Source organism: Falco rusticolus, chromosome 15 (assembly GCF_015220075.1).
Source record: "Falco rusticolus isolate bFalRus1 chromosome 15, bFalRus1.pri, whole genome shotgun sequence".
Taxonomy (NCBI): domain Eukaryota; kingdom Metazoa; phylum Chordata; class Aves; order Falconiformes; family Falconidae; genus Falco; species Falco rusticolus.
In genome coordinates this window covers 4,950,955-4,963,572 of record NC_051201.1, presented here as the reverse complement: position 1 = coordinate 4,963,572, position 12,618 = coordinate 4,950,955, and the positions used below count along the sequence as shown (strand labels likewise).

At 38.0% G+C, this 12,618-nt stretch overlaps 1 protein-coding gene across 2 annotated transcripts in view; it reads left to right on the top strand.

Annotated features, from left to right (window-relative positions):
• Positions 1 to 12,618, top strand: part of CDH13 (cadherin 13) — a 505,317-nt gene that overhangs the window by 99,053 nt on the left and 393,646 nt on the right. The gene's annotated exons all lie outside the window — the stretch shown is intronic.

The window sequence follows — 12,618 nt, the reverse complement described above, 5'->3', positions numbered from 1 at the left end:
CTAATGGCCAATGATTTTTGAAGACAAAGATACTGAGTGCTGCAATTCTTCAAAACTTCCAAACATGCCAGGACTTCTGCATATAATACATATTAACAAAAATTTCTCTATCATGCTTGGTTTCTTGCTGTTAGGCCAAGAATTTTTATAGTTGCACAGCACCTACACTACTACATACAGTATCTAGATCCTACAATGTGGTGATACATAGTAATAGGTTGGTGAAATCAAGAAATGCAGAACAGTATTACTCATTAAATGCTTACATTTCTCTGTTCCCTCCAGATATTACTGCTACGTATTGATATATTTTTGCTGTTATGTATGTTTGGATGAAATTGTAATCTATGCGTGCTCGTTTTAAAATAGCACTAACTTTTCAAAATGTAATGTTGGAATTAGTTGCCAGAGTCTGTTGAAATTACTTTAAGTCACTCGGCCTTTAACAGGTGTTAAAATAAACCTTTAGGATAACATTTTTAGTCTAAGCATTTTGTTAAGTTACTTATTCAGCGCTGATTTTTCAGAGAAAATTTGGATGATAAGTAGTAATGCTGTTCAGAGATGTGAGATTGTTACTCAGTTTAGAAGAGAGATTTCAAACTTTTAATTTCTTTAGGCATTTTTTTTTAAAATTCTTATTTTAAAAAGTTGATAAATATATCATTCCTACATGTTTAAAAGTAGGAATTCTTAGGTTCTGGGAAATACAGTAGATTTAATAAGCACGAGATGTTGAAGACTTATGTAAAGAAAAGTAATATTAGATGTTAGTTTTAAGTTGAATAAAATAACCTTTGTAGTATTCTTTGGCTGCTTCAGAACTTTGAGGCTGTAGTCTGTCTGGCCAGATGTCCTGATTTGTGCTTGTCCTCCCAGACACCAAAATGATGAGTTGGTCAAGCCAAAGTTGACTGGGCTGCTTTGTGGTCACCTACCAAATTGCACTGGTGTGAAACTAGCACAATAATTAAGACGTTGTCATTAATAAGACTTCATCATTAATGGGGGAAGGGGGGGAGAGGTTGGGGAGAAAGGAGCATGAGATTTAGAAATGCCTGGAAACAATCTTCAAAATTAAATTATTTTGATAAGCAGACACTAAATTGGCCTAATATGTAATGTTCAACAAAGGCAGCCTGTCAATGTGTGATTCTAGTTAATTCAATCACTCAAACACGATGTCCTTCATGCAGCAGCATTAAACCTCTGCACAGTTTCTTCATTTTAGCTGTCAACAGAATTAATATTTTTAATTGTTTGTTTTAATATGCTTTGTATGCTCTTGCATTTTTTTATACCTACTACCAAAGAGTGGTGTAATTTAGCAGTTGTGCTGCAACGTGAGGCTTACCAGGGCTATGTAAATTAATAAGGCAAATATGCAAAGTAGGCCTATAGCAGTGATTGTGTTTGTAGTCCTCCATTCTTTTCTGAAGTGTAATAGAAGGGAGGTTTTTTATTTGTCAGTTTAAACAAGGACTTACTGTATATGTCTTTGCTAGTATCTCCCTTGTGATTAGATATAGGTTATGGCTGCTGCTTGTGTATTTATTACTTCTACATACAGCAATGTTAAATATATCCTACATCTACTAATGGGAAGAAGGAAGAGAAGTGCGAATTGAGGGTACAGAATTTTATGTTATTTCTTATTCTGATTTGTACCAATTCATATCAAATCCTACTTATAAGCTGGCTGTAACAGTTACATCAGTTGTGTATGTATACCCTCCTTCCCGTTAGTTTCAGTGGGATTCTGTTGCTATTTCTTAGCTTTTATCACATTGTGCTCAGGCTGAACTGCTGGGATTTTTTTATTTACCATTGTGTCTCACTTAACTGCAATCTCTAGACTTGGGCTACTTTATTTTCCTAATTCTGTAATTTATTCTCCCTGATTTTGAGGGGTGGTTTTTTTTTTTTTTTTTCCTCATCAGACCTCTATCTCCTTATAACTTCTTTTCAATGATTTAAACAAAATCAGGCATTGCCATCCTATTTTTGGTCTGACCAGTTCTTTTCCCTGAGTGCCATTTTCTTAAACCAGATGTTTTCTTGTTGTAGTGGGAGAGGTTTCAGAGCCACTTTCTGAAATACTAGAGGGTCTGTCCACAGAACTGTTGCTTTAACAAGCAATTGCATTACTGGATTTTTCTTCCTCAGGTTGGTTTTTTTTATTATTTATTATATACCTAGGACTACCTTCCACAATCAAACAGAGAAGATAATAAAGTGGTAGTTGACAGCATTTAATTACAGGTTTTACACCTTTCTGAAATATTTGTGGCCATGAAATGCTTCCCCATCAGAAAGCTTGTCTTTGGCAAGGCTGACAGGTCACTGGTAGTGACAGTGCTCTGTCATGCCAGGCTGATAGAAAGTTCCTAATCAGACTCATCAAATGTGGAAATGTAATTGTGTTACATTAATCATGTTTATATTTAACATACACAAGTCTTGGCTTTTGGGGGTATTTTTAATTGACAATTAATCAAATAGTGCACTTGAAAAATTGAGGCAATTAACATAAAGGCGTTAGGTGACGTGTTGTGCATACTAAACTGGAGAATACATTGCGAGTGATTTAAATGTCAAAACAAAGGAAGTTTTGACCCTTACTTGAAAAGCTTTAATTTGGATGTTAATTAATGGCTGACCTCTTCTGTCTCTTGCGTGATAGATTGCATGTTTCAGAGCTTCGGCTGCTTCAACATTGGGGCTTTGTCTATCCGCATTTGGGTACTTTTTTTATTCTGTGGATTTTAACACAGAATTTTCTATTCAACCATATTGAAAACCTTTGTTCAATCACATGATGGGAAATGTATCAGTCTGCTTATCATTAATGCTTAAAAGCAGTTCCTGTGTTGTCTAGCAAAGCTGTAGCATCCAAGAAGGTTTTCTTTGTTCAAACTGAATGATGCCTGTGGAAAGATCAGAGGGGACCATTCCTACCATTACAATATCATGTCACAGTGCCAACCACATGCATGTCAAAACATTTCCTATTGATTGTCAGATGATGCCGTGTAAGATCGCTGATTTATCGCATCCCCTCTTCCCGCTGATTACTATGCCATTTGACTGTACAGGTGGCCTTTTTCTGCGACTGTTTCATGCTATTAATACCACTGCTGTTACTCTTGTTTATTCTGATCCTTACAGTATGCATTATCACACACACCTGATCCATCTCCCACTGCTTCACTTCCTCTTGCATAAAGCCAAGGTGGCAGCCCAATTCAACATACTGTAATATGTCAGACCCTCTGTGGGTTTTAACATGAGGTTTACATGTTGGTGTTAGCTCTTCATGCTGAATTTTGCAGGTTTGGAGTAATTTGAACTAGAGGTGGTAGTTGTAGTTTGCAAAAGAACATGTTCAAGTGAGGTAAGATTTTTGGCTTAGTAATTTCTTGCAGGGAAAACTAGACTTCTGGGTAATAGCTGCATAACTGGATTTTTCATCTATTAAGGTGTACATATCTGTAATACATAGTTGTGACTTTTCAAAATAAAGAAGTCTTTAATGCATTTTGAATTCTACAAACATCTTAAAATTACTTTCATTTCTTGCAATCACTTGCTATGTTAAGAAATGTACTTTATAGAAAATGTTGAAAAATTACTTGGTTCCTGTGTTTGGCATGTGGTAGCAGGTTCTGCAGAAATACGTCTCAACTTTTCTACCCAGATAGTGGAATGCTTTTTATACTCTAAAATATATCGTTATGTGCACATGTTTAGAACTTGAATATCAGAGCTTCAGTTCTAACACTTGGATACGTGATTAAGATCAGGCAATCTGGGACATTTTTATGCCATGTGGACAGAATTATTGGTCAGGATTTGAAGCCAGACATTAGAGATACCTCTTAATCACATTGTTCCCTTTTAAATGGCTTAGGAAGCCAAACTCACGTTACTAAAATTCCAGAAAATATCTGGGGCTATGGAAAATGGTTGCAAAATTGTGCAAATAATTTTGAAGTGGGAGTTTGGGAACTTTACAACACGTTCATGGGGGCAGAGTGAGGAAGATCTTCAAAGGGAAAATCCTTTTGCACTTAAAAACCTGAGGCACTGCGTTTTAATCTAAATTTGATGCCTAAATCTTGCACAGAAGGAGAAAGTTGTCTGCATGTCTCTTGCAAATATGTATGGTAACTAAGAAATATAGAATATCTCAGATGTGTCTCTGAATAGATGTATGCAGATTGATGTTGCGACATAACAGAATATCGTATCATATGTTAAACAGCTTTCACACATGATTAAAGCAAAAAAAATTGGGGAAAAAATGGTTGTTGAGTGCCAGGGGGTCAGACAGTTGCCTTTCAAACAGTGCATGTCAGCTTATTAACAGGACCCAAAGGGAAATGAGTTAAAAACAGACTGCTTGATTTATTATGTATATACATTTAATTAAACCTTTTTTGAAAAGGTAGGATGTTAGATAGAACAATGTGAAAGAACAATTTAGTATGTGATAAACATCTTCAGGGCTAAGTTAAAATCTCTCAGGGATGTAGCCGGCTGTTGTAGAGGAACGGAGGGAAAGTCTTATATGTTTCGTGAAACTTCCTCCTGACGTTACAATTCCATGGTGGAGGAAATGAAGATCTAAATCCAGGATGTGTATTGCCTGTTTTGTTGGGAAAAGCTGTGCAACCCTGGGTTAAAAAATCCCAAACAAACAAAAAAAACCCAACAATCCTACACAAACTTATCTGTTTTGCAGATTTTTTTAAAATACTTGTAGACTTTGGTTGGCTGAAGCACGCCAGCTGTTCTTCTAATAGTCTAAATCAATGACCAACTGCTCAGTATTAGTAGGATGAGTCGCTTGCTAAGTGCAGTGCAACCCTTGTATTAATAATGTCCCCAGGTGCTTCAATGGAAGACTTCTCTGTTCGTTTCCAGTTGGCAATTCCAAACCAGAAAAAATCAGATGAACTAAGCTATTACTCCCTAAGTGATTAACAATGCAAGCCAAGAGGCAGCCTCCTTCTCTGCAGGTGCATAAACATGTGGAAAGGCCAAAATCTGCCTTTTAGGAAAATGTAGGTAGCTTTGCTTTGGAGAAACTCAGCAGGCAAATAATCTGATGCTAATTGGTTATGGCTGACAAAATGTATCAGGGTTGTCTTCCTGAGGAAATGAGGGGTAGGGGCACATGACTTCTGGCTGGAGTTTATTGCTGGGGTCATTCTGAAGAGGCTACAGCATCAGCCCAGCTTTGTCAGGAGGAAGCTGCTGTCCGTATCTGACAAACAGATGCAGCACAAATTACTACATGCTGAGACATTAATGCGTTTCTGTAGTACGTAGCTTTGTATTTTCCCAGACAGCATTTCTGACAGGACTTTTAATTTGAGGATCTTAGGAAAGCACCTTTCAAAAGAATGATGGCTAGCTAACCTTTTTCATTACATTTCAAAGTGCAGTGTGGACATTTAGCAAGAATTAATGGGAGTATATGAGGTTAAATCTTCCTTTAAACATAGAATCTCATTTAAGTTAATGATACCTTAAAGCATGCAAGTATCCTTGGAAATAATCGTAGATGTAGTTCACAATTAATTCTTAGCTTTTAGGATTTCTCTCTGATAATCTAAATCATATTATAACTTTTCTAATGTAATTACACTTATGCTTCAAGTTGCAGTTTTTCTTTCCCTCTGCTTACTCTAAAGCAGTCTTTCCTGGACAGAGCGATCTATCTGTACGCATCAGCTCTTGTCTGCTTTAATGGACACATCTCCTTTTTACATAGCTTTCATGGCATGTGATCTCTGTCTCGCTTTGAGAGTAATTAACACTAACAGTAAACTCATAAAGTCTTTCAGAAATTTATTAGATTGTGTGCTGCTTTTTTTTTTTTTTTTTCCCCTAGCTGGAGACTAGTGTTCCTGCTTCTGTCTTATGTCTCTGCTCAGCTTATCTACTCAAATTCTTTCCTCTAGAGAAGGAGGGGAAAAAAATGTAACTTTTTATGGAATGATTCTGAAAACCCTGGTCATTTTGCAATGACTTTGTGTCTATATTTGTGTGCCTTGTACCTACTGCTTCTTCTTGGGCAGACAAGTGAAGCTGTAGACAGTGGAGTGAATGCATGTCATGTTCTGTGATGTGAATATTAACTTAAATGTTTGTGTTCTGGGTTGTTTTTTTGTTTTTTTTTTTATCCTGAAAAAATATCAACCCTGGTGATTGGTAGGATTCGCTGAAATAAGAAATTGGCTGGAGAAAGCCTTGCCTGAAAGGGATTATCTTTAACAAAAATATGAAATTTCTTCACAAAGATTTCTTTTTAACCAGGGTGAGAATGAAACTGAGAGCCCTGGGAAGGCCTAAAAGATGATTCCTATAGTGGTCAGGGTATTGCTTTTTAGGCAGGAGCTCCATTTTCAATACTGGCTTTGATTTGTTTCCTTTCTTCTAAAAAATATCAGTGCAACTTTCTCTTGGCTGTGGAGAGAACTGAAGCAGAACTGAGGGACCTTTAAAGAAGGAAGCAAAATGGAGGCAATACCAGAGCAGCTTAGAGGTAGCCCATAACAAGAGAGTCAACAGTGAAGTTGTAGCCAGCATTGGTATATCTTTGACACTTTGTAAACACTTGCTAGCAAGTACCAGAGCTTAAATGCTGCCTAGAGTGAAGCAAATGATAATCTAATTGATGCGTGGGACTGATCTGCAGTCAGGGATCCAGGTTAAATTTACTGAAGGGTAAATTGCAAATCTCTGATATCCTGTATCAACAGTAGTGTGAACAGTTTGGCTAGACCTAGGTTTATACATACTGAGTTGTCCTGTCTTGCAATTTTTGCCAAAATGCTGAAAAGTAGGTTGTAGAAAACGGGTGCATTTTTAATTTTAGTTTTATTTATCTCCTATAATGAGAATATTTTTATATTATCTGCTAACCATACTAAGAAACATTATATAAATGTATTCAGGTACATGGGCTTTGTTCACCTTCTTTTGTGTGATGGTGAACTAGCGGCAAAATGTGCTCTGGCTTGCTAGAAAACCATATTGTCTGGTTACAACTAGGAATCCTGCAGACTTTATTTAGCTGAAATTTTAATTACAGTGCCAGCTCTCAACTCCTATAATAAAACAGTAGGGAGAACACTATAATTTGACCTTTATAAAACATTAACACCAACTTATACAAAAATATAACTTCCAACTTCAAAGAATAAATACAGTGGGAGGCAGAATTCAAGGAATTATGAAAATAATGTGCATATAATACTTGGGGGGAAAATATGAAAATACACTAGTGTGGACATCACAGTTGGTGTGTTCAGTTTCCTGTATCCTTCTTCTGGTCCTTATACAAAAATGCTGCACAGTTAGCAGAAGAATATTTTCATGGTTTTATCATGTCTTAGGGAAAGCAGTGCTGCTGCGAGGCTTAGAATAAAGGATACTATACTAACCATATGGGAAATTTTGATGTATCAAATCAGCTTGTTTCTTTCCCCAGAAGAGTCAATTCCCGAAACTTCAGGTGCCCACTCATTCTGAGTATTTTCTTGTCACTCTTCCGTGTCCTCTGCCTCGCTGTATTCCCTAGAGGGGGAGAGTCTCAAACCAGTCAGCTGTTGTGAATTGTACCCTGGACCCAGTGCTCCTTGCTCCTGCCGAGACACACAGAAGAATGAGGTGGGGATCAAGAGGAGAGATGGAGTATGGTCTATGCCTGAGTTGCATGGCAATGTCAGTAACAGCACTATTGGAACAGAAATGGGTGATGGTACTGGCTCCTAGCTGTGTACAGCACCCTAAAGGGCACAAATACGAACACATTTTGGCTTGGCTCTGGCTTAAACCAGTCCCTGAGTCACAGTGTGGCAGCTCACAGGATTTTGCAGTTCTGTTGCTGTGGAGAAGTGATTGAGTGTGCTCCACAACTTCCATTGCCTTTAATACCATTCAAAACATAGTTTAATCAATTTTACTCTTTTTCTGTGAAACTGAATTGAAACTGTAAACATAAGGATACTTTAAAGAAATTATTTTTTATGTCCTGTAATAAAAATCAAATTTGAAGATGTTTGAATGCCAAGGTTATAAGTTGCTTTTATGTGATCTAAACCATTTTTCTTTTCATTGCTTGTGTGTCACCTTTATTTTGCTGTTTGTTTGACAGCTGAAGCATTAACTGCCCAAATCTATTTTCTTTAATTGTACTCCTGATGTTATGTTTTACAACACATTATGTTATGGATAGCTTCTGTTAGTAAGATGCACCTATTTCTGATATGCATAATGCTATATGCCAGATAGATGGGGAAGAGAAAGAAACGGGAACGGAATGTTTCGGGACTCTAAACTTTCACCAACCTGAGGGTTCACAGGTGCATTTAAGGTTGAAAGTTGTCTTGAAGAGCTGTCGCACATGTGGCGGTATGTCTGTATTGCTGTGGGGAACAGCACAATTCCAGTAACTTCTCTGTTTGCATTCCAGGAGAAGCTTCCTCTGCTGTCTCAGTGCTTGAGGAAGGAGGGGATGAAATATTTCCAGCAGAATGGCTCTTCTGTGTTGGTGTTCAATGCTTGGCTGCATCCCTGTTGACCAAAGAGTTTCCTTAGACCTAAAGGGCAGGCAGGCTTGACACAGAATTATAAGGGAGTTTCTTTAATCCTCAAACTGAGGAATCCTCAATTTCATCAAAAGCACAAACTCAAAATATGTTTGTGTTCAAGCATAATGCTGGATGTGAACAAAAAATATAGAGGGTAGGAAGGCAGCGATTAAGTAATGCTGTGGTCAGGGAGCTTCCCAGGGATTCGTTGTGACTAAAAGTAACTCCATGAACTCAGTTGCCTAAGAATCTGTGTGTGGTTTTCTAGTTACTATTGCTTTGGGTTTTTCTTGGTGCTTTTCTTTGGTTTTAATCTTTGCTTTTCTAGGCAAAAATGGCATTCAGCCTGGCTTGTGTTTGTGGAGAAACAATTCAAGTGTGACATAGAAGAAAATAGGAAATAATGATTTTACAATATTTTTGTAGAGAAGTGAAAGCAGAATTGTGGGAGTTATACAGTGTAATTTGCAACCAAATAGCTTATTTCATTTAAATTTTTTAAAGTTAGGTTTGTGACACAGGAAATAGTCTAAAATTATCTTTAATAACAGAGCCAATCAGTTCACTCTTCCGACTAATAAGAAAATGCAATGCTCCAAATGTTCTATGAGACTTGATGTTTCTTCTGAGAAATGTCAGATCTTATGCAGGTAGGCAGAATCTTTTTTGGCATAAAAGAACAGCAGCTTCTGTCGACTGTAAATCAAAATAAGAAACTTTATTAAAAATTATATTATTACTTCTGGCACTTTACTTTTATTCTTTGAGACACGGTCTTTAATAGCTTCTCCAATAAAATTAGAAGAAACTGAAATATAGAAGCTTTAACACTTACATAATAAATCTATTAATCTTAATGCTCTTGGAAGTATTAGGGATTGAGTTCTTACTACTGTTTTTATAAGTCAGCATCATTTCCCAGAACTGTATGATGCTAACTACAGTTAGCGCTGGTAATTAATTGAAATGAAATTACTTTTATGATGAATGTGTGCTGGACACATTTCACTTAACTCTTTCTGCTACCATAGATATGCTTTAGATCCTGATTCAGCAAGGTATTCAAGCAGCAACTTAATTTAAGTTCCCTCCACACTTTTTTTGTGTCAAATAAATTTGACTTTATTTCAGTGTACCATAAGCATAAATTCTATTAGCTTCAGCGCAAGTTTTTGCTTATGCAGAATGTTTTCCCTTTGGGAAAGGCTTGACAATGGCAAAACGGCAAGGTGACTGTTACCTATGCAGCCATGCAAAAGAAAAGGCATAGAAGTTTCCTAGCACATGTGGGTTTTGTGCTGAAGTAAATGATTTGGAGTGATTATGCTTGCAACGATAAATACAGCAAGAGGTTCAACTTCTGTGGATGAGTGCTCTTCCTACTGAAGTTTGGTTTTCCTGCATAAGTCTGTGCCAAAACTTTCATTCTTCCTAGCTGCAAGTGTTGCTGGATTTTAGGTAACTCAGCAACTGCTCTTTGTTAGGTTCTCTTAATGACCTCTTAAATATAACGAAGCTGTGGATGGGGTTGAGTGCTGAAAATAGGCAAAAGCTGGTGCTGCACCCCTGCTGCCTGGGGTATGGGGGCGAGAGCCTCGGGGTGCGAAGCTGCTGGCAGGGCTCCTGCTGAGGAAGGCTGGGGAGGAACAGCTCTTGCTAGAACACCTGGCACTGCCCCCATGAGAACAGACAGATTTAAAAGTTTAATAAAGATTATAAAGATTTGTTAAGTAAGATTAAAAGCCAGGTCTAATGCGACCGGATTGAAAATGCTAGGTTATGGGTAAAGGTCAAAAAATTGTTCTCTGTCTAGCTTTACTGTTTATACTGGCCTCTGGTGCCAGGTCTGTAACACAGCCTTAATGTTAGAGCTGGGGTTTACAAAACCCAACAGAAGGCCCTGCTTTCACTCTGTCCTCTGTGAAAGCATCTGTGTGAGTTTAATAGAGTGTTGCTAATTTAGTAATAGTGGGAGAGACCTGGTTTTGCTCAAGATTTCATCTTGAGTGCTTGTTTCCATCAAGACAACAGGAACAGTCCACACAAAGGTCAGCTGAAGAGCATGTCTAGACCAAAAAAACACTATAAGGTACGTGGGTACTGCGCCCCACGCGTGGCCAGTGCTCAGCACCTGCCGGGGCTGGGTGGGTGTGAGGTGCAGCGAGGGTGATGGCGCACGCTGAGCCAGTGCCTGGGTCATTGGGTAGGGCTGTGCAGAATAGCAGTCCATCCTGCCTTTCTGGGTCGTTTAAAAACAAAACCAGACACATCCATCGCCCCCGCCCCCCCCACACACACACCCCTCCCCCCTCCCGCCCCCCCCCCCAAAAAAAAAAAATCAACCAAAATCCCAAATCAACCAAACCCCCACCAAAACAAACAAAAACCTGAATAGAACCCTCAAAGGAAGATTCAGGCAGATGCAGCATGCTGGAGAGCAAACCTCTGCTTCTCTTCCTGCTCTCTCACCTCTGTGACAGTGTTGGAGGTCTTACATGCCATGTGGTGTCTTCTCATCTAGGCTTTCCCGAGGAGCAGAGCTTGTGCCATACACCCAGGAGAGTGAAATCCCTTAACTGTGTACATACATCCTCGCTTTACCCTTCTGTTGCCTTTTCCTTTTGTTGAAACCGTTATACTTTAAATGGTTTAAATATGCATGGATTAAAGGAGTGACTCCATAGCCTGGTAGTTTACCCATTTCTACATGAAGGAAGGTTGTTTTTTTCGGTCCCTGCTCACCTGTGTGCTTATACTTTTTTAATGCTTTTTTTAAAAAAAATAAAACCATGAAAAACATTCATGTTTTAAAAGTAAGTACTTCTATAGGTATTTTAATAAGTATTCAGGCAGCTGGAACTGGAACCTGCTTCTGATGTGTGCAAAATATTTAGATATAATGATTTCAAAGTATGTAGAGCACTTAAACATTAGTTTCAGCAGGCAGCAGAGGAAAAAGTGCCTTGTTCTCTGGATTTTTAAGCCACATGCTCGAGCGTCATTCCTGTGATTTGCTTTTTTTCTTTTTTCTGCAGTCATTAATTGGATATAACTGAAATAGGTCAAACAAAAGGGGCTGAACAGCTTGCTGGTTAGGAGAGTTTTTTAAAAAGTAGGGGGGGCTAGTACAGGCTCCAGTAGCTTTGAGCAAACAGAGCAGCTGAACTGGAGCCTTCCAGATCCTGATGGAATATTGGCACTACTGAGTGTATAAAGAACATCATAGCTCTTTCTCCATCACTTTATAGCTTTATAATTCTTGAATCTCACTTATTTTTCCTACATTTGTTAGAAATTAAAGCTTTGCTTGTTGAGGAATGCTTTCTGTTGCATTGATTTTTTTTTATTATTATTTTACGTATTTTTTTTTCCATTTTGGCAAGAAATTGGTGGTTCTTTAGAACTTAATTCTGGTGGAACACTTTCCCTCAACATCTTCTGCTTGGCAGATGAACCAAAAATAAATTATTTGCACAGCTCTAATGGTGTCAGTAAATTGATTTCTGTAGAACACAAGACTGCATTTCCTCTCTGGAATGCCCTAAAGTGATCATTATTAATGAGAAATGACAATAGAAATTTTGCAGAGAAATTAATAGCTTAGATGTTCCTATGAAATGAAAAAAGCAACATGGATGCCCTTGAAAGAACATCTGAATATCTCTTCCTTTGTGCATCATCTGCTCTTTGTTCATGAACAGATTATATGAAAGCAATACTCAGAGTAAGCCAGATGGCACATAAATCAACGAATAGCAGTGTTATCAAAAGCAGTGGAGCTAATGCAGCTGTGTTACCTGGGCGTGCCATCTTGCGTGTCAACAGGAGACAGGAATGGTTGGCATTCTACTTATTTTTTCAGCACAAAGCTGAAGACCTCAAGTCAAAGTGGTAATGGTTGATTTCCAGGAGATCAGTGGATTTAATCCACTGGCACTTCCTCAGCTATATTTATTTCAGAGACTTCAGATAGGAGAACAATGGGGAAATCTTCCCTTGAAGAAAGAAGGGAATG